Below are 24131 nucleotides of genomic sequence, written 5' to 3' on the forward strand. Positions count from 1 at the left end.
TATTTATCGGTGAATAACATGCACTTTTAAAACTTAAATTTAAGGCAAAAAGCCTGCCTGCTTGTTATACGCCGACAAATCTTCTGGTCACTGATTTAAAGTGGTCGCAGCAGCAGCTGAGACGCTGATTAAAACGAGCCCTTCCTTGTCCGGATCTGCCCTACCTTTTAATCAGCGTCTCCCGCACTATCCACCAGTACCTGTGGATAGTGCTGGAGAAAACAAGTGACAGTTTTACTTTTCCTTTTCCCTATCTCCCCCCTCCCTCATCATTCCCCCTTTTCCCCGCTTTTTATAGTTTTTTTTATTTTCCTTACCTGGATGCGCTTCGGCAGGTCAGGCAGCGGGTCTTGCGACCTGCACTCAGTGAAGCAGATGAGTGAAGTCCTCTGCCGGCTCCTCTGCGCGGCATCAGTGACGTCACTTTTCATTTCCTGTAGTCGCCGCCGAAAAGTGACATCCCTGATGCCGCACAAGGAGCCGGGAGAGGAAGTCACTCATCTGCTTCACTGACCGCAGCCCGAAAGACCCGCCGCCTGCCGAAGCGCAGCCAGGTAAGGAAAGGGGAAGAGTGGTCTTCAACCTGCGGACCTCCAGATGTTGCAAAACTACAACTACCAGCATGCCCGGACAGCAGTTGGATGTGGGGACATGATGAGACAGAGTGGGGGATGATGAGACAGGGGGAAATGATGAGGGGGGAGGCACTAAATGCTTAATGTCTGTATGGCTAGTGGTGGTCTATGACAGGGGGAAATGATGAGACATGGGGGGAGGCGATGAGAGGGGTAAATGTGGCACAGGGACTGATAAAAGGGAAGGAATGATGTGACACTGGAGGGGACGGGACCAAACTGAGGTGCAGAAGAAAACGAAGTTGGAGGGATGAGGTGGCATTTAGTCCAAGTCATTTATTTTACATTTAATTTTTTTGACTTAAATTTCCCTGTTAAAATGGGGGTGCGTGTTATATGCCGATAAATACGGTAATCTAAAATTGCCCTATTTTGACCACCTATAACTTTTTCATAGGGCGGTATGAGGGCTCATATTTTGTGCCGTCACCGTTACTTTTTATTGATACCACATTTGCATATATAAAACTTTTAGATAATTTTTATCAATTTTTTGGGAATAAAATGTGACAAAAAAGCATCATTTTTGGACTTTAAAAAAAAAAATTACGCTTACGCCGTTCACCGTACTGGATCATTAACATTTATGATCTGACATTTACGCACGCGGCGATACCAAATATGTTTATAAAAAATAATTTTACGCTTTTTGGGGGTAAAATGGGAAAAACTGACAATTTTCATTTTTAATATAGGTGGGGATTTTTTTACTTTCTTTTTACTTTTTTTTTTAAACATTTTCCAACTTTTTTTTTTTTTTTACACTTTTTATGTTCCCATAGGGGACTATCTATAACAATCATTTGATTGCTAATACTGTTCAGAGCTATGCATAGGACATAGCACTGATCAGTATTATCGGCTATCTCCTGCTCTATTCGATCTCAGACCAGAGCAGGAGACACCGGGAGAGGGACGGAGGCAGGTGAGAGAACCTCCATCATTACAGATGATTGGATCGCCGCAGCAGCACTGCGGGTGATCCGATCTATTTTAATGTGCGCATTGCTGCAGATGCCGTGATCTGTACTGACCACGGCATCTGAGGGGTTAATGGTGGACATCTGCGCGATCGCGGATGTCGGCCATTACCGGCTGGTCCCTGGCTGCTGATAGCAGCCGGAAGCTGTCGTGTATGACACGAGCACCGCTCCGATGCTCGCGGTCGTACACAGGATGTACATTTACGTCTGTGGTCTTTAAGGGGTTATCCAGGCATAGCATTTTTTACATATGGCTTAGGGTGGCATAAAAAATTACCAGCAACCAGAAAGTTGTGGTAATTAGTGGGGACTGGATATACCTTATTTTTTATTTTTATTCCACCCTGAGCAATATATACGTGGACAACACCTTTAATGGGGAGAACCTACCTACATACTTAAAGGGGTACTCAGGTGGAATTTTTATTTTCACATAAACTGGCTCCAGAAACAGATTTGTATATTACTTCAATTAACAATCTTAATCCTTCTAGTATTTATCAGCTGCTGTATGCTTCAGAGGAAGTTGAGTTAATTTCAGTCTGACCACAGTGCTCTTTGCTGACACATCTGTTCATGTCAGGAACTGTCCAGAGTGGGAGCAAATCCCCACAGCGAATAATCAGGAAAGTCCACAGCAGTTGTACTGTGGTTTCTATAAAACTGTGTGAGATCCGGTGTAAAGACTCATTATACTGTCTAGCACATTTAAGTACAATTAAACATCTTTTCTTCCTTCCAAAGTGTAATTCTTCATCATTACACAATAATTAACATTGGATTCATGCAAACAGTGGCACTTTAATTACCGACAAATGATGATGGATAATGACTTGATCAAAGTAAAGAGTAAATACAAACTGTGTATATAGCTATATGTATGGCAAGGGCTTCTTTTGTCATGTCAACGTTCATAACGCGCATTAATTTGTTTCATTTCAGCCGTATAGTACATTAACAACTATTTGGGAATTGTGAGAGACTTCTTTTAATTTGTTATTAAATCCGTTTCTTTGATTCATGCAGTTTCTATTGACTGTACAATAGTTCAACCTACATTACTGAGATGTATTATTGTTACTTGCACCTCAAAGAAGCATCATTTAGTCTACTGCTGTTTTACAATCCGACTCATTCTGCAAGCTTTCTCAGATTTGCACAATATATCATAATTACAAATGAGAAATGTAATGTTTTTCAAAATAAAATATTTTATTTGTGATGGCATAAGGTTTTCTTCTGGAACGTTGAGCATATTAAAGCTGTTTATAAGAATGTTTTGCTCCAATTTTTGTACATAATTGTCAAATGGGATGGCTCATGAAAATTACACCTGTTAGTACTATCAGGGCATAAGGATGTTGTAGCAAGTGGTCTCCTACTCGGTATCACCCCCTATGAGCCAGCTATCCATGCATTAAAGAGTACCTGTCATCAAACCATATTTTCTAAACTAACTCAGATTATATTTCCTAACTACTCCTGACACCCTTCCTGCCCTTAAAATGTTTTTCTGAGCTTTAAAAAGCTCTGTATCATACCTTTCCCCTAACTCACATTGCGTGAGCTCCCAGCAGGGGAAAATGGGCGTTCCCCAGCAGGCGTTACATTATTGGTACCTGCAAGAGCTGTGCCACGCCATGCCCCTCACGCACTTCCTGGGTTTGGTCTTTTGCCAGGCTGGGAGGAGACCAAACTAACTGTTTGACCTGGGCAGAGAACAGAAAAGAGCCATCTAGTGGCCGCTTTTTCAATCACATTAAAAACATATAAAGGTTGAGAATTTTGAGAGCAAATAAATGGCAAAGTGTATTATAATTACAAAAAGACCAATATATTAAAAGTTTAGTTTGGTGACAGGTACTCTTTAACCACTTAAGGACCGGGGTTTTTTCCGTTTTTGCATTTTCGTTTTTTGCTCCTTGCCTTTAAAAAATCGTAACTCTTTCAATTTTGCACCAAAAAATCCATATGATTGCTTATTTTTTGCACCACTAATTCTACTTTGTAATGACATCAGTCATTTTGCCCAAAAATCTATGGTGTAAAAGAAAAAAAAAATCATTGTGAGACAAAATTGAAAAAAAAAACGCAGTTTTTTCGGTAAAAATGACACCTTATCTTTATTCTGTAGGTCCATCCGATTAAAATGATACCCTACTTATATAGGTTTGATTTTGTCTTACTTCTGGAAAAAATCATAACTTCATGCCGGAAAATTAATACATTTAAAATGGTCATCTTCTGACCCCTATAACTTTTTTATTTTTCTGCGTATGGGGCGGTATGAGGGCTAATTTTTTGCGCCGTGATCTGAAGTTTTTAACGGTACAATTTTTGAATTGATAGGACTTATTGATCATTTTTTCATTATTTAAAAAGTGACCAAAAATGCACTATTTTGGACTTTGGAATTTTTTTGCACGTACGTCATTGACCGTGGGGTTTAATTAACGATATATTTTTATAATTCGGACATTTACGCATGCGGCGATACCATATATGTTTATTTTTATTTTTATTTACACTGTGTTCTTTTTTATGGGAAAAGGGGGGTGATTCAAACTTTTAATAGGGGAGGGGTTAAATGATCTTTATTCACTTTTTTTTCACTTTTTTTTTGCAGTGTTATAACTCCCATAGGGACCTATAACACTGCACACACTGATCTTTTACATTGATCACTGGTTTCTCATAGGAAACCAGTGATCGATGATTCTGCCGCTTGACTGGTCATGCCTGGATCTCAGGCACTGAGCAGTCATTTGGTGATCGGACGGCGAGGAGGCAGGTAGGGACCCTCCTGCTGTTCTGTAAGCTGTTCGGAATGCCGCGATTTTGCCTCGGCTATCCCGAGCAGCCCACTGAGCTAACCAGCATACTTTCACTTTCACTTTAGACGCGTCGTTCAAAGTCTAAAGGGTTAATAGCGCGCGGCATTGATTGTGGTGCCGCGTGCTATTAACCCTTTAGATTAGCCACGGGTCCCGTCCATTGTTAGAGGCCGGGCCCGACCCGCTATGACGCGGGGCCACGCCGTGGCCCCGTGTTATAGATCGGGAGCGGACACATGACGTTCCAGTACGTCATGTGTCCTTAAGGGGTTAAATAATGTTTTCCCAACCAGTAGGCTTCCAGCTGTTGAAAAAGTAGAGACTCAACTGGATGGGAAACATTGTATTTTATGTCACACTTGGGCTGCTTTCACACTATAAAATGTATCCGTTTGAAAGATCCATTCAATGTTCCGTTATAAAAAAAAGACTGAAAATCCCATATGGCCGTTAGAAAATACCATTATAGTCTATGGGATTCTTACATTATTGATTTTAACCCGTTATAGCCCGTTCTTAATAATGGACGTTATTTTGTGACGATGAAGGAACGGAAGAAATAGTGCATGCACTATTTCTCCTGTTTCTATCTTCCGTCATAAAATAACTTCCGTTATTAATAACGGGCAATAACTGGTTAAAATGGATAATGTAAAAATCCCATAGACTATAAGATTATTTTCCCATAGACTATTTTCAGTTTTTTTTATAACGGAGCGTTGAATGGATCTTTAAAACGGATACATTTTATAGTGTGAAAGCAGCCTTAAAGGAAGCATAAGTTCCTAGTTTTTATACATTATTTTCTAGTTTTATTCTAGAAGAAAGGTATACATTGATGTAAGATTGAAATATTTAAATAGACTGATACTGGTCTTCTGTTGTGTAATCCAAGTGCTTCCCATTGTGTTATTAGGAAAGTTTCAGTTGTTCAAAATAAATACTTTACCCACCAATGACCATTCTTAAAGATTAAGGCTGTTGTGTGGAATTTTTTTGACTTGAAAAAAAGTGGCAACAAAAAACTACCGCCTCATTTTGTACTTCCAAGATGCAGTTTTTTGGCTTTTTTTTTTTAAATAGTGGGTTTTAGTATAGACGTTTGTCTTCAATGGTTTATCTCCTGTGTTTTCTCATCATGTGATTCATTCATGTTGCTCATCATATAACTTTTACTGACCTATTGGGGGAAAAATGTGAAATCTCTATTGTGTTTTTCGGGTGTTTATTTCCTCCCCCAAAATGCCAAGATTTACTGAAAAAATACTATATCTAGAGATGAGCGAACTTTTGAAAAATTCAATTCGTCCGATTCGACGAATTTTCCAAAAGAATTTGGTTCGGGTCTAAATGATTTGCGGCGAAGCTATATTAAAAACGGCTATTTCTGGCCTACAGAGAGCCTCAATAGGGGTGTAGAACACTTTGTTTTTTTCTAACATGCATATGGAGTTTGCTGTGGTAGTGAAATAATACTGTATTAGAACCCACAGCATGATACTTTTTTAGGGGAAAGTACAGCATAGGACAGAGGCAAAGTTCCCCCCACATTAGGTGCAGCAGAGTTCCCCCACATTAGGTGCAGCAGAGTTCCCCCCACATTAGGTGCCGCAGAGTTCTCCCCACATTAGGTGCGGCAGTGTTCCCCCCCACCTTAGGTGCGGAAGAGTTCCCCCCACATTAGGTGTGGAAGAGTTCCCCCCACATTAGGTAGGCAGAGTTCTCCCCACATTAGGTGCAGCAGAGTTCCCCCCACATTAGGTGCAGCAGAGTTCCCCCCCACATTAGGTGCAGCAGAGTTCCCCCCACATTAGGTGCAGCAGAGTTCCCCCACATTAGGTGCAGCAGAGTTACCCCCACATTAGGTGCAGTATAGTTCCCCCACATCAGGTGCAGTATAGTTCCCCCACATTAGGTGCAGTATTGCTCCCCCACATTAGGTGCAATATAGTTCCCCACAATAGGTGCAGTATAGCTCCCCCACATTACGTGCAGTATAGCTCCCCCTCGTTAGGTTCAGTATAGTTCTCCACATTAGGTAAAGTATAGTTCTCCACATTAGGTGCAGTATAGTTCCCCCCACATTACGTGCAGTATAGTTCCCCCCACATTTGGTGCAGTTTAGTTCCCCTCACATTAGGTGCAGTATAGATCCCCCCACATTAGGTGCAGTATAGTCCCCCACAAAGGTAACCGGGGCATCCTTGTGTCCCGAAAAGATTTTTCGGGACACAGGGATGTCCTTAATAGTGATGGGGGGAATTGCCCCGTCGCTACAGGACGGGCAAGCACCGGCTCTGCTCGGGGCCCCCCAGCCAGCTCGGAGCCCCAAGCAATTGCTTGGTTTTCCTGTCCTGTAGCGACGGGCTTGCCTTTATCCATGTATCAGTGCTCAGTCTTCTCAAAGATTCCTAGATCCCATCCAGGGTGTAAGACAGAGTGAGTTTATGGCTCTGTCTTTCAGGATTACAGTTCTTTGTGTTCACAAAAATTGCCTCCTTCCATAAACTGTGACTAAGAGTAAGGCTATGTTCACACTTCAGAATGTCCGCACGGAAAATCTCTGTGCGGATATGAAGAAAACTGCGGGTGCCTGCATGCGCTAAGCCTGCATGGGAATCCGCCCTCTCATAGATGGCTGTGCATTCCGTGCGGAATACACAGAAAGCATGAACAGGTTCATTCTTTCTGCGGAAACAGAAATCGGAATTTTCGTACCAGAAACCTCTACATGGATGCCAAGAAGAGCCAGTACCAAAAATGGCGCTCCTGGGCCTAGGCGATAACAGGCTGACATTATTTAGGCTAGGCATGGCCAGTAACAATGGTTCTCGCCCAAACTGGTAACGTCAGGCTGTTGTTGTTTGGCTGGTATCTTGGGGTATTTCCATTCTCAGCAAGATACCAGGCAAACAGCAACAGCATGACGTTGCAAAAAAAAAAAAAAAGGGGCATGCTAAAAACGCACATGTGAACAGACCCATACTTACCAGTCTTGTTCTTTGTCCGTTGATCTTCTCCTGTAGCCCCGCCTCTAATGATGATGTCATTAGAGGTGGGGCTACAGAAGAAGATGGAAAGAGCAAGAACAAGCTTAGTAAGTGGATCTTCTGTTGTATACTTTATGCAACCCCCCTAAAGGGTTAATTAGCACTCAATAGTGCTAATTAACCCTTTCATTGCTGAACTGGCACATAGTGCTCAGCCCAGCAAGAAACAACTTTTGACATGTCAATCAGGCATCTCTAAAGTTATTGACCCACTGTGATCATTAATGAAAAGCCGGTGAAGGAGATGGCCCACTTCCCTGGCCTGTAATAAGGATAACAGCAGGTTTCAGGACTGAGGCTCGACGCAATCTGGGTAGATGTTTTCGGTGAGCCAAACTTTTGAAAAGCTCTTGTGCGAAAGCCACAATGGCCAAGATTTATCAAACTGTGTGAGAGAAAAAAGTGGAGTGATTTTACCACAGCAACCAATCACAGCTCAGGTAACGAGCTCTGGTAAAGTGAAAGCTGAGCTGTGATTGGTTGCTGTGGGAAAATCACTCCACTTTTTTTCTCACACAGTTTGATAAATCTGGGTCAATACCACTATAATATAGCACATATCTTAAACTGAGCCCATAGAATTTTACAGATGCTGTATTATGAATCCACATCACAGGGAATTGTATTCTGCGTATGTGCATGTGGCCTTAAGGAAAACGAAAGGATGTGAGACACATTGCTCTAATTTCATCCATTCTCTATAATGTAGAGGTGGTAATTTGTGCATTACAAGGATATACCTTGTTAAAACATAGTTTCACTGTTTTCTAGCTTTCCCTCTGCCCTAATTCTTATGTAGTAATAGACGTATTTGACATACTAGAATTCTTTTGATATGCAGCTGTATGCTCTTGTTCTTTCATTTTATTGCTCATTTTCCTTTCGGGTGGAATTAATTATTGATGAAGCTGAAAAATGGATAGAAATATTTGAGTGTGCCTCTATTTATGGCCTCAAACAATTCATATTTGGTGGCATAGAACTTAGAGGTCTACATCTCTATATATCCTCAGTAGCCATACAGGAAATGTAAATAATGAAGGAATAAAGGTATAGAGATATATGGAAAATTTGAAGCCTATGTCCTCTCAATCACAAAAAAGACTCCTTTCTGTGCTTGAAATCATGCTTAGTTATTCTACAGGAAAGAATGTCAGATATAGTGAATTGCTAGCATACACGATGTGACAATAACCTCAATATTGAATGTGTCTCAGAGCAATTTCCACTTATGGTATATTTCAGGCAGGGGCATATTTTGTCCCTAGGGTCAATGTTGGAGCTTAAATGAAGCATGTGTTTAGAGCATTGAGTTTGGACCTTTCTTCCCTTACACTGGTACATGACCTGGTAAATCAAACCATAAAGTCTACTAAACAGCTTCATTTTGTTACCCAACAAGTTAAATCACACTCATAGACCTAGGACAACTAGTTTTTACTATAGCTCTTCACTGACCAAACATGACGAGGGACTCTTACTAAGTTCTAAACGAGGACCCAATTGCAGCTTCTCCTGGCTCTGAGGATTCAGCCACTTAAGCCCCCTCCCCACCTGGCCTACATATTACCCATACCAAGCTGGCTTTTTAACAAAAAGAGAGATGTTTAGCACTAGGTAATCCAGTTAAAGTCTTGCACTTTATTGGAGATTCACAGGATAAGACACAGGTACAATGAAAGCTTCTGACGCGTTTCACGCAATACTGTGTGAAACGCTTCAGTAGCTTTCATTGTACCTGTGTCTTATCCTGTGAATCTCCAATAAAGTGCAAGATTTTAACTAGATTACCTAGTGCTGGACATCTGTCTTTTCATTGGATTTACTTGCTAGAAGCCAGGGCGGTGCCGGTGGGTCCGTTGCACAGGTGTACCAGAGTGGCCTGGGTGGAGCTGCATATTCTTGAACATTACAAGCTGGCTTTTTCCCACGGTCCATGTAAACTATTTTAATTCAATGGCACTCTCTTTCTAGCCCCAGAACATTAGAAGTGGACAATTCATGTGCTCACCAGCCACCCTGCATCTTTTAGGGCACGTTCCCACGTGCCGTATTTTGCTGCGTATTTGCTTTTGCGTATTTTCTTTCCCATTGAATCTATTTGGGAAAGAAAGTATGCAGCAGCAAATACGCAGCAAAATATGACACGTGGGAAGGTGCCTTCAGACTCTATTTATCTGAACACCGAAACTGCAGAACTGGAGGCTAGGTTTCCACTTGTTTTTTTTTTTGTTTTTTTTACATCAAAAAAAAAAAACCACCAGCAAAAATGCCAGAGAAACTGCCACAGGTTTTTCCGACGTTTTGGCATTTTTTCTGGCGTTTTTGCCTTTCAGTGGAAATTGCATTTTTGCCCCCTTTGGTGTTTTTTTCTAAATTTCTAAAAAAAAGATGCAGTAGGGATAGGAAAAAATTTATTTAACAAAATTTTTTTTTATAGCAACATTTTTACTATTTTTTTATAAAGTGTGTGTGTTTCACTTTTTTTCCTCTATTTTTAATTTTTTTTTTAGGTAGTACTACTACTACTCCCAGCATGGAACAGACTGTTCCATGATGGGAGTAGTAGTATCTGTGCTAATAGAAAGATCGCCCTGGGTGTCACTCCTGACGCCCAATGCGATCATCTTATCTATTGCAGAGATGTGGAGCGGCTCTATACAGCGCTCGCATCTCTGCTCTGTACTCCTGGCCAGTGATGTGAATAGAACATCACTCATTCATATATTCTGCCCAGAATGGGGATAGGCCGGATGGTTGCAGCCAATCCCTGCTCTCAGCGGAAATATGAATCAGTGATGTTCTATTCATATCACTGGCCGGAGTATAGTGCAGAGATGCGAGCGTTGTACAGAGCCGCTCCGCATCTGCAAAAGATAGGACGATCGCATTGAGTGTTGTGATCTGTCCTTAACTGCAGGTACTACTGCTTCCAACATGGAGCACACTCTACCTGCATTAATAGATAGATCACAGCGAGTGTCACTTCTGACACCTGATGAGATCGTCCTGTATAATGTATAGATGCGGGCAGCCGCTCTTTTATGGTCACCTGCACTGCAGTATATGTATATACACCTATTCATATTTCCCGCAGAGTTGTGATTGGCTGGAACCATCTGGCCAATCACAGCTCTCTGCGGGAAATATGAATAGGTGTATATATATAAATAGCAGTGCAGGGGACCATAGAAGAGCGGCCGCCCGCATCTCTAAATAATACAGAAGGATCTCAATGGACCCGGGACGATCTGTCAATTAGTGCAGGTACTACTACTCCCATCATGGAACAGTGTGTTCCATGCTGGGACTAGTAGTACTACCTAAAAAATGTAAAAGTAAAAAAAAGTGAAAAACACACACACTACATTTTTATTATTGTCAGCTACATTTTTAGTGCCCTGCCCATACACATAAATTGATCCCTGTTTAAAAATTAATAAAAAAATTGTTACAAAAAAGATCAATTTTGTTAAATACAATTTTGTTTCCATCACTACTGTATCTTTTTTATATATTTTTTTAATGGTACCCTACGAAATTTTATTAAAAAGGTATCTCCATCACTTTTTTGGATCGCTAAAGTCTAAAAAAGAATAAAAACCGCCGGCAAAAAACACCAAAGTTAAAACCCACATGGCATTTTTCTTGGAGTTTTTTCACTCCCATAGACTTCTATAGGAGGAAAACACCAAGATTTTCCTTTAAAAACGCCAAAGTATCAACAAGAGGTCATTTCTGAAAAATTGCCAAGGAGCCAAAAATAGCTGAAAAGCGCCAAAAGGATAAGAAAAAGCCAAACTGAAAAACGCCAAGTGAATATGGAATTTTGCAGTTCCCTATTGACTTGCAGCTAACATCTGACCGCAGCATTTTTTCATACAAAAAAGGCATTCGGTAAAATGGGCTTTTTTATTGGTGTTTTTGCACAAAAAAAAAACCCAAGTGGAAACCTAGCCTTAGGGGACTTTTAGAACCACATTGATCTGGGTGCTCTGTGCTCGATTGATAAAGCATGGTCCTGCCAGGCATTATCATTCTCAGCGCAGCAGCCACCGTGGAAGGAGAGGTAAGCCCTCCGGCTACCTCAGCAGTGGATCCCCCCCCCCCCCCACGATCGCACTGCGGAAGGGACCACCAGGGAGAAGTTAATGGTACCTTTAGATGCCGTTGTCAGCTTTGACAGCGGGGATCTAAAGAGCTAATAGCCAGCCGTTGCAATCGCCGCATGTCGACTATTAACGCCAACCCTCAGCTACAAGAATCAGCTGAGGTCCGGCCGGTATGATCCAGGCTTGAGTCGGGAGCCCGCGCCATACCCTGTTAACGGCACAAGGACAATGTCATTGTTTTCCTTTGTAAAGAGATAGTGAGTTCCCACAGCAACAGTCTCAGCCAACCAGGGCAAGCCAGTCCTTCCTTGACCCTGGTCTCTCCAGACAGGGAGGAGTTCAAGTTAGCTCAGTCTGGCTTTTGTCAGAGTAGTGAGAAGACCTGTTCTGTGTCCTTCTGTCCCATACCGCTTTGGGGACTATAGCTGTTATCTGACAGGCTTCATAGCGAAAATTGGATGAAAAAGTGAATATCCTCTGGGCCACATTTATCCCTCATGTCTAATCTTGCAGTAAGCCCTGCAAAATAATTCCTGTCTGTGAAGAAACTAACTAGTGTGAGAGACATCTCCTATCCAGTGTATCCAGTCAGAGTAATGTCACTTCAGTCCAGATTGTCTTTATAAGTACTGCAAGTCCCAGTATTTCCCGTAAATTGTGACTGTGGCTTCTTTGTTCAGTGTATCAGTGTATCAGTGTAATCCTGTCACCAAAACTTGGACTGTATCTTTGCATTAACTTACAACTTTCTTTAGTAAACTTTACAAGTGGTTATCGAACATCCCTGCATGTCAGGAATTATTTCCCAGTGCTTGAATACCAATGACTATGGAGCTGTGGTAAGTGAACGAAACCTGCAGGACTACTACCACCAACATCTTCACACATACTACACTCCTGGCATCACAAACCTTCCAATAGCCAGCTATGTATCCACCACTCAGCATTTAGCTATTCTCAGTTTTACTCTGCAACAACTGGTGCTGTACTACAAATAAAGCTAGACATAAGAAAGCAAAACATCAACATGTTCACATGCTTGACATTTGTGGGCTGTGTTTCCTCTTTTAAAAAAATAAATTAAAAAAAAACCTGACACTGCAGGCTTTGAGTCAAAGCTAGTGGATCCATGAGAAAGGAGAAATATCCATCCTTAGTTTATATTTCTATTTTTTTAATACATTTCTGGCTTTGGCTCAAAAAGTGCAGTGACAGGTTTCCCCCAAAAACTGCCAAATAGAAACACAGCCTAAAATTTCTATTGTTTGTGGTCTGGATGTTCAGACCCTGACCAAGTGCTAGAATGAGCTGAAAGAACTGCAAGCAATGTATTCTCTCCTGGCTGCCTGTCATGTTACTGAGGTTTAACCCCTTAGGGACTCAGCCTATTTTCACCTTAAGGACTCAGCAAATTTATGTTTTTGCATTTTCGCTTTTTCTTTCCTTTCTAAAAATCATAACACTTTCAATTTTGCACCTAGAGACCCATATAAGGGCTTGTTTTTTGCGTCACCAATTGTATGTTGCAATGACATCACTTATTTTAGAATATAACCTGTGGCAAAACTAAAAAGAAATATAAAAATATTTTGGGGGCTCCTGTTTCTACGCAGTGCAATATTTGGTAAAAATGACACCTTATCTTTATTCTTTAGGTCCATACAGTTACAAGGATGCCCAATTTATGTAGGCTTTATTTTATTTTAATACTTTAAAACATTTTTAAACTACATGCACCAAAATTAGTATGTTTAACCCCTTCACGACCACGGACGTAAATTTACATCCTGGCTTGGCGGGACTTCCCGCACCATGACATACATTTACGTCCTGTGTATGACTGCGAGCATCAGAACGGCGCTCGAGTCATACACGGCAGATTCTGGCTGCTAGCACAATCGCGCGGATGTCCACCATTAACCCCTCAGATGCCATGATCAATACAGATCACGGCATCTGCAACATTGCGGTACTTTGATTGGATGATCGGATTGCCCGCAGCGCTGCCGCGGTGATCCAATCATCCAGCATGGCGGCCGGAGGTCCCCTCACCTGGCTCCGGCCGTCTCCCGGAGTCTTCTGCTCTGGTCTGAGATCAAGCAGACCAGAGCAGAAGATCACCGATAATACTGAGCAGTGCTGTGTCTTATACAGAGCACTGCACAGTATTAGCAATCAAACGATTGATATTGATAGTCCCAAAAAAAGTGAAAAGTCCCCTCCCCCAATAAAAATGAAAATTGTCAGTTTTTCCCATTTTACCCCCAAAAAGCGTAAAATATTTTTTTAAATAAACATATTTGGTATCGCCGCGTGTGTAAATGTCCGACCTATCAAAATATAATGTTAATGATCCCGTACGGTGAATGGTGTAAACATAATTTTTTTTTTTAAAATGCAGCTTTTTTGTCTCATTTTATTCAAAACAAAATTAATAAAAAATTATCTAAGAGTTTTATATATGCAAATGTGGTATCTAATTTTTTTTTACAGATGACAGCACAAAAAAATGAGCCCTCATACCGCCCTATATACGGAAAAATGAAAAAGTTATAGGTGGTCAAAATAGGGCGAGTTTAAATTACTGATTTTGTACAAAAAGTTTTAGATTTTTTTTTAAGGGCACAAAAATATAAAAGTATCTAGCCATGGGTATCATTTTAATCATATTGACCCACAGAATAAAGAACACATGTCATTTTTACCGTAAATTGTACAGTGTGAAAACGAACCCCTTAAAAATGCGCAAAATTTTGGTTTTTATTGAAATTTCCTCCCTAAATTTTTTTTTGGGGGGGTTCTCCGTACATTTTATGGTAAAATGAGAGGTTTCATTACAAAGTAAAATTGGTCACGCAAAAAACAAGCCCTTATATGGGTCTGTAGATGGAAATATAAAAGAGTTATGGATTTTAGAAGGCGCGGAGGAAAAAACGAAAACGCAAAAATAAAATTGGCCTGGTCCTTAAGGGGAAAATGGGCTTGGTCATCAAGGGGTTAAAATTGGCATCTTATGACCCCTATAACTTTTTTATTTTTCTGTGTACGGGGCGGTATGAGGACATCTGTAGTTTTTATAGGTACCATTTTTGTTTTGATAGGACTTTTTGATCACTTTTTATTAATATTTTTATGGTATATGAAGTGACCAAAAATGCACAATTTTGGACTTTGGTATTTTTTTGCGTGTACGCCATCGACCGTATGGTTAAGCTAACCTAATATTTTTATGCACGCAGCGGTGCCACATATGATTATTTTTATTCTTTATTACATTATTTTATGTAAAAAATGGGGGGGTGATTTAAACTTTTAATATGTAAGGGGTTAATAAACTTTAGATTGTCTGGTAAGCTGATAGGGACATCGCGATTTTGTCACGATAGTCCCGATCAGCTCCGCTGAGCTGCCGGGATTCTTTTACTTTTGTTTTAGATGCCGCAATCAACTTTGATCACGGTGTCTAAAGGGTTAATGCCGGTCATCGGGCAGATAGGCCGTGGCCGGCATTAGCTGTGGGTCCTGGCTGCCCGTAGCAAGCTGGACCCACAGGGTTTAACCTGTTCTCTGCTGGTGAAAACGGTTTAAACCCGGTAAATGGGACCAGGGCGTACAGGTACGCCCTGAGTCCTTAAGGATCGGGGATGCAGGGCGTATGCATACGCCCTACATCCCCAAGAGGTTTATATTAGTCTGTGAGACCATCTCACTCACAAACACACAGAGCTTCTCACTCTCTCTAGTTACAGTTTTTTTTTTTTTTTGTGACAGGTACACTTTAAATGTTATTTACTATTGGAAGAAGTAATATTTAAGGGAGTACTCAGTGAAAATGTACTTATCCCCTAACCTAATTGCTGCCCCCCCCCCCCCCGCGATCTCCAGGACAGGATGCAGCTCTCTCAGCGATGCCTGCTAGACGGCGCACACTCCATTAATTTCTATGAGAGCATGGATGATACCCTAGAGCTGGCTGCAGCACACGCTCCTCACTAAGCGCTGGGTCCCCAATCCTTTGGATAGGGGATTAGTAAATTTTTGCCAGAGATCTCCTATAAAGCCATAAGGTTTTTAAAGGTACAGTAAAATGAAACCAGGCAACTACGCCACAATAACTATTGGGCTACAGAGCTGGTCCTTGTGTCTGCAGCCCATTAGTTAACGTGGTTATATTTGACAGCCCAGGATTAGGCAGTCACACTGACAGCCCAATCCTGTGCAGTAACAAAGAACTGAAAAAAGCTCTACTTTGTTAGGTTGTTAGGGAAGCCTTTGACATCAGTAATGACATCACAATGCTTCCTTTAGCAGAATCTGCCAGAGACATGTACAGATCACTGGTATGTGGGCTGTTACCATTAGATCTTTGTTACTAGTGATCTGTATATAAAGATAACTGGCTAACTTGTGCCCCCATTATAAAGAAAATCTAAACACACACACACACTCATATTCAAAGGGGTACTCCAGTGTAAAACTTTTTTTTTTAAATCAACTGGTGCCAGAAAGTTAAACAGATTTGTAAATTACTTCTATTAAAAAATCTTAATCCTTTCAGTACTTATTAGCTGCTGAATACTACAGAGGATTTTTTTCTCTTTTTGGAACACCAAGCTCTCTGTTGACATCCTGAGCACAGTGCTCTCTGCTGACATCTCTGTCCATTTTAAGAACTAGCCAGAGTAGGAGAAAATCCCCATAGAAACATATACTGCACTGGACAGTTCCTAAAATGGACAGAGATGTCAGCAGAGAGCACTGTGCTCGTGATGTCAGCAGAGAGCACTGTGTGCCAAAAAGAAAATAATTTCCTCTCTAATATTCAGCAGCTAATAAGTAATGGAAGGATTAAGATTTTTTAATATAAGTAATTTACAAACCTATTTCTGGCACAAGTTGATTAAAAAAAAAAAACGTTTGCCACTGGAGTACCCCTTTAATTAAGATACAGCACAGATTAAAAGTTTGGACACACCTTCTCATTCAAAGAGTTTTCTTTATTTCCATGACTATGAAAATTGTAGATTCACACTGAAGGCATCAAAACTATATATTAACACATGTGGAATTATAGACATAACAGAAAAGTGTGAAACAACTGAAAATATGTCATATTCTAGGTGGAAAGTGTCCCCAAGTGCAGTCACAAAAAACATCAAGAGCTACAAAGAAACTGGCTCACATGCGGACCCCCCCAGGAAAGGAAGACCAAGAGTCACCTCTGCTGCGGAGGATAAGTTCATACGAGTCACCAGCCTCAGAAATCGCAGGTTAACAGCAGCTCAGATTAGAGACCACGTCAATGCCACATAGCGTTCTAGCAGCAGACACATCTCTGCTATTAAGAGGAGACTGTGTGAATCAGGCCTTCATGGTAGAATATCTGCTAGGAAACCACTGCTAAGGACAGGCAACAAGCAGAAGAGACTTGTTTGGGCTAAAGAACACAAAGAATGGACATTAGACCAGTGGAAATCTGTGCTTTTGTCTGATGAGTCCAAATTTGAGATCTTTGGTTCCAATCACCGTGTCTTTGTGCGACGCAGAAAAGGTGAACGGATGGACTCTACATGCCTGGTTCCCACCGTGAAGCATGGAGGAGGAGGTGTGATGGTGTGGGGGTGCTTTGCTGGTGACACTGTTGGGGATTTATTCGAAATTGAAGGCATACTGAACCAGCATGGCTACCACAGCATCTTGCAGCGGCATGCTATTCCATCCGGTTTGCGTTTAGTTGGACCATCATTTATTTTTCAACAGGACAATGACCCCAAACACACCTCCAGGCTTTGTAAGGGCTATTTGACCAAGAAGGAGAGCGATGGGGTGCTGCGCCAGATGACCTGGTCTCCATAGTCACCAGACCTGAACCCAATGAAGGCAAAAGGGCCAACAAGTGCTAAACATCTCTGGGAACTCCTTCAAGACTGTTGGAAGACAATTTCAGGTGACTACCTCTTGAAGCTCATCAAAAGAATGCCAAGAGTGTGCAAAGCAGTAATCAAAGCGAAAGGTGGCTACTTTGAAGAACCTAGAATATGACATACTTTCAGTTGTTTCACACTTTTTTATTATGTCTATAATTCCACATGTGTTAATTCATTGGTTTGATGCCTTCAGTGTGAATCTACAATTTTCATAGTCATGAAAATAAAGAAAGCTCTTTGAATGAGAAGGTGTGTCCAAACTTTTGGTCTGTACTGTATGTATATATATATATATATATATATATATATATATATATATATATATATATATAAAGCCCCCCCACCTCTCCAAATTTAAAACCATACACCTCTCCAATTGTACACACACATTTCAGATATCTTATATGACACAAACACATTTGGCTTGGGTGCTCAGGCATTAACCCTTTCTCTGTTATAACGGAGGAACATTACACCAAAATATTATTTACTATTGGAAGAAGTAATATTTAAGGAAAGGATCCTATAGGTACACTAAAATGAATCCAGGTGACAATACCTCATTGACCAATTTATGCTCAGTGTAGCCTTGGTTGGCAGCCCCATGGCAAGATAAAGTATTGTATGCAGAGGGCCTGTGAATGTAAAGGAAGGATATTCTCATGGGTTGGGGTTTGAAAACATAAAACAAAAAATGTATACCTTTACTACAGGACATATTACTACTGCAGTAACTAAATAATACAAATATACTGTAATAAAATAAAAAACACTATATAGCAACCAATATCACCTATTACATGACTATGCAATCACCATACTAAATTACCACCATATAGGGATTAATAATACCACCATACTGATACTAAATAAAAACCACAAACCAACATCCCCCATAAAGTGACCATATAGTGGTAACCCCAGCTATATACAGGTGCTGTAAATCGTATAAGTGATTACAGTGCAGTTACATTCCCTTTCCTTTTCTTCTCTATAAGACTCATACCCCCTTGAACCCTTCTTCCAACCATAAATCTGCCAGAAAACATGTTAGGCTCTGCATTTTTCAGAACATTCTAACCTTTTCCCCACCCGTAGTGCCCCAAATAATACATCCCTTGGTACCCTGCATAGTATGAGGTGTAGGTAAGTATCTATTTGTTACCAACCCTTAGTAAGTAGGATATCTGCTTATTTACTGGGGACATCTACAAATAGGGGTGTAATTACCTACTGATAGATAAGGAATCCACCCAGAAGGTGGGTAATCCTCCCATTAGGTAGATGCTCCCAGTAGGGGGTAAGAAATCCCCCACTAGGTGGGTAGATAATAACCCCCCCCCCAATTTGGTAGATGCCCTCAGTAGTTAGGTAAGCATAGGTGCCCTTAGTACTTAGATAGGCTTTTGTATACCCTAAACCGATGTGCCCTTCCTTACCTTTTTACCTTTGTTCATAGCTCAGCATTGCACTGCACATGTTAAGGATTGAGTGTTTTATTTTGCTTCAGCCACTCTCCCAGGCATTGACACTAGGATAATATTTCAGCATCGAGGTCTGACCACTTACCACCGCCACCTCTCCCCCCCCCCCCATGATTGTTCAGCCGTGGGGCCAGAGCATTCAGCATGGAGAGCAGCGCCCTGTTCTAGAGATAACAGGGGTCCCAGTGGCTGGACCCTCTGTGATCAGACACTTAGCAATGCATTTTTCATGAAGTGGAAATGCAGTATTTCATCTCAAATAATAGGGTCTTAATTATTTTTCATATAGCTCTTAATTTAACTCCTTAGACCCCTGAGACACACGAGTGTATTAATATGCCCTTACTGCCTGGCCAAAAACTGCATTTCAAAACCTATGCATCCCATGGTAAAACGACGTGCAGTTTCTATGTGTGGTTCTTTTGTGTGGTTCTTAAATGATTGGCAGGTAAACCTAATGCTTCTGAACATCCTGAATAGTAATGCATAACAGCAATGGATGGACCAATTAAGTTATAGCATTCCTGAAACTTGGAACGCATGGTTTTCTACGATCATCTGAATACTGAGTATGTACAAAATTTAGCTCTCTGGAAATTTGTTATAGCATGATAGCAATTTTAGCGTAAATTAATATTCTGGAACCTATCCCTCGCTATCACTAATTAGTTCAAACTAATTAGCAATTTTCTTTTTTTTATGCTGTTAGGCAGAACACTTCCATCCATAGACATAATGTATTTTTAAAGGTTTTTATATGCATCACACAGATTTCTGTGAAGAGAACAATTTACAACTATGCAATCTCCAGATGGAAGCACTTAATCTAATCAGAATCCTATTTTGTGCCACTGCTGCTCATGACTAGGCTTTTAGGGCTTAAGGAACAAAATGTGTTCAGTTCGGACTTTGGTAAGATTAGAGTTTACTGAAGCCAAGAGATGGGCAATTATCTTGATTCACACATTTCTACCTGAAGCAAAGAAAACAATACAAAATAAACCTCTGCTTGTTTTCTTTCAGCACGTCTAGTTTTCAAGCATTGGTCAGATTATTTTGTTGCCTGTCCAAAATGTGCAATGCAGGAGCTTTCTGTTCTGACAACTAGTTTTGTTTGTTTTGTTTTACTTTTTATTTTATATTTTAAGAGTATTTTGGCAAGTATTTTACATCAGTATTTTTAGGCCAAAACAAGAGTAAAACCTACCCAGAAAAAACACTATACTAGAAAGATTTTCCCTTCCATATTACACACCCCATTCCGGTTACAGCTTACACATACTGATACAAACTACAGACAAAAATACTGCTCTGTGAAAGCAGGGGTCTTGTTTGTTTTGAGAGTAATATGTTTTTAACCCCTTAAGGACCACAGTTTTTTTTCATTTTTGCACTTACATTTTTTCCTCCTCATCTTCAAAAAATCATAACACTTTCAATTTTCCACCTATAGACCCATATGAGGGCTTGTTTTTTGCGCCACCAATTTCACTTTGTAATGACATGAATAATTTCACCACAAAATCTATGGCAAAACCAGAAAAAAATATTTGTGGGGTAAATTGAAAAAAATGAAAAGGCATTTTGTACCTTTTGGGGGCTTCCGATTCTTCACAGAGCACTTTATTAAACCTTATCCTAATTCTGTAGTTCCATACGAATAAAATGATGCCCAACTTATATAGGTTTGATTTTGTTTTACTTCTGTTAAACAATTATAACTTCATGCACAAAAATCAGTAGGTTAAAAATGTTCTCTTTTGACCCCTATAAAGTTTTTATTTTTCTGGGTACGGGGATGTGTGAGGGCTAATTTTTTTGCGCCATTATCTGATGTTTTTATTGATACACTGTTTGCTTTTATGGCATTTTTTGATAGTTTTTAATATATTTTGTTAAGGTATACGAAGTGATCAAAAATATGCAATTTTGGACTTTGGTATTTTTTTACGTATACGCAATTGACCATGTGTTTTAATTAACATTATATTTTTATAGTTCGGACATTTATGAATGCAAAAATACCACATATGTTTATTTTTATTATGTTTATATATTTTTTAGTAAGGGAGAGGTTAATGTTTTTTTTATTTTTTTTACCCTTTGGTTTTAGGAGGAATCATTAGATTTCTCGTATAGATCAATATAGTTCCATAGAACTACATTGATCTGTGTGCTCTGCACTTGATTGATAAAGCCTGGTCCTGCCAGGACCAGCACAGAAGGAGAGGTAAGCCCTCCAGCTACCCGAGCAGTGGCTTGCCCCCTCATAATTGTGCTGTGGGGGGGGGGGGGAGGAATTCATCCCACTTGACCACCAGGGAGTGTTTAAATGTGCTTTTAGACGCCGCTGTCCACTTTGACATCGGCAATCTAAAGGGTTAATAGCCAGCCACATGTCAGCTATTAATGCCAGCCCTTAGCTACCAGAATCAGCTGGGGGCCAGCCGGCATGGCGCAGGCTCGAGTTGGGAGTTAATTAAAAATAACTATATTTGTGTAGTTTTTCGTGTCTTTTTAAAAAGTAAAAAACAGAAGAGACTCGGCACTGCTGCGGCTGTACTGACGGACTAGCTCGGTGTGGGACCTCAGGTAAACAGCTAGGTGAACTCGGGCGGTGCTCAGACAAAGAAACACAGTTCAATATATCTTGAAATAAGAATGAATGAAAGAGTCGGCAACTCACCACGCTGGTTCTTAGTGAGATCCTTCTTTATTGCGGCATACTCACAATGACATAACAAGGGAGAGACACACTGCGGGGGGTCCAAGAGTCGGCAACGGAACCGTTTCACACAGTGAACGTGCCTCTTCGGGCCTGTGTGAAACGGTTCCGTTGCCGACTCTTGTACCCCCTGCAGTGTGTCCTTCCCTGTTATGTCATTGTGAGTATGCCGCAATAAAGAAGGATCTCACTAAGAACCAGCGTGGTGAGTTGCCGACTCTTTCATTCATTCTTCTATCAAGATCTTTTTTAAAAGTGTTTAGCTTAAAGTTGGTGTCCCTTAGGCTGCATTCACACCCCGTTTTGTACATACGGGTGACGGATCCGGTGGGGGGAGGGGCAAACCAGGCTCTCCCGTACCCCAGCCGAATCAGCCCGTGACTTTAATGGTATACAACGGTTTTAGGTGCGGTCACAAAACCGCATACGGGTCAAAACTGAGCAGACCAGAGTCACCGTTTGACTCCGGTCGGCTCATTAAAGTAAATGGAGTCACGGGCTGATTCGGCTGGGGTACGGGAGCGCCTGGTTTGCCCCTCCCTCCGCCAGATCCAGCACCTGTATGTACAAAACGTGGTGTGAATGCAGCCTTAGAGAGCTTTATGAAATATACCTAGCTAAAAAGCAGAAGTGGATAGAAAAGGAAAGAGAAGTATAAGCCCTTTCTTTATATTTCTGTCATGAATGGGTGGAAGGGAGAAGTGAGACCTAAGCTTTCCCTAAGACAACTCTCCCTGCCTACTTGCCCATCTGCCCTAAATGACGGATCAACAACTTAAAGCCAGTCCCTTGCGCTAAAGTGTATGGTCGTTGAAGTCAACAAAACAAACGGAACTATACAAAGTTGGGAACAAGTCAGGAACATAATGGAATGCTACCAAGCAACATATCAAGACAGGATATAGCATACTAACATACAGTTCAAAAACCAGGATCAAGATTAAAGGCATATATAATATGAACAAGACTAGATAAGAGGAGAAAATATACAGCAGACAAAACCAGGAGATGCAGGGAATGAACAGGTTAACTGAATGTCAGAATACTAAACGGGTCAGGAAATCAAGAGCACTGTTCACACTAGAATCAGAACAAGAAACACACCCCACTCCAAGCATGGAGGGACATCAATACCAAAGCCAAATAGGCTCCTCTCCACAGAGTGATCAGAATGTTAGCCTAGGAGGAAACAAAAATCCTAAATACAAGCAAACATGGGTGCAGACACAAGACTAACTCACTCTCAGATAGACGGAATAGCTGAAGGCTCAGAACAGATTCTATCCTAGGAGATCCATGATCAAACAAGGTCAAAACAGTATTGACAAAACACAGTGTGAATACGGACTCAGGAAACACAAAACATATGCAAACTATACTAAAATACTAAAACCTGACAAATGACTAAAACAAGGCAAGCTAGATACTAAACAGGACAGATAACCATGGTTAAAACTCAGGATACATGGGCTCAAACAGACATAGTGAACATATAGCAAACATGGTCAGAGTAACAGATCTAATTACAAAGAATAATAAAGAACTGTACCTGAAGAGGCCTTATATATCCTCCCAGTGCTGAAATCAGGAAGGTTAACTCTTCCCATCCCAGGGAGAATTATCACAGGAACTGTTCAGACACAAACCTAATGTCTGAACAGGACCCAAAGCAGAAAATCCAAAATACAGATAAACAAACATTACAATTTCTTATTCCCTATGGGGGAGATTTATCAAAACCTGTCCAAAGGAAAAGTTGCTGAGTTGCCCATAGCAACCAATCAGATCGCTTCTTTCATTTTTGCAAAAGGCCTCTGAAAAATGAAAGAAGCGAGCTGATTGGTTGCTATGGGCAACTCAGCAACTATTCCTTTGGACAGGTTTTGATAAATCTCCCCTTATGTGTCTAATTCTAGTTTGGGCTTTCAAAAACTTCCTTAGGCAAAATTTTACACAGAATGTATGGTTGCAGCCTTTGTGGCAGGTATAAGGAATGTAAAGGGAAGACTTACATATCTTTTTTCTGTTATATATACTTTTGGCCTTGGATAAAAAATGGCATTAAAGCTCTAAAAATGCCCCAAAAATACCCGATTTACAGCTCCTATTGACTTCAGTGGGGAATATAAAAAAGAAACATGTGGTTTCCAAAAAAGAAAAAAAAAAACAATGCTACGAAAAAGAAGTGATATGTAATTTTTCAGAGTGGTTCTACTTGTAAGTTCACATTAAAATCAATGAATCTTGAAAGAAATGCATGAAAAAACCACAAGAAAGCCACATAAGAGCTGTATTTGGAGCAGTAACAGGTTAATTTATCAGGCCCTTTCTATGGTGTCTGTTTTCAGAATACATCAGAAAATCTCCCAGCATATATGGCA

The sequence above is a fragment of the Hyla sarda genome, chromosome 2, assembly GCF_029499605.1.
Source record: "Hyla sarda isolate aHylSar1 chromosome 2, aHylSar1.hap1, whole genome shotgun sequence".
Classification (NCBI taxonomy): domain Eukaryota; kingdom Metazoa; phylum Chordata; class Amphibia; order Anura; family Hylidae; genus Hyla; species Hyla sarda.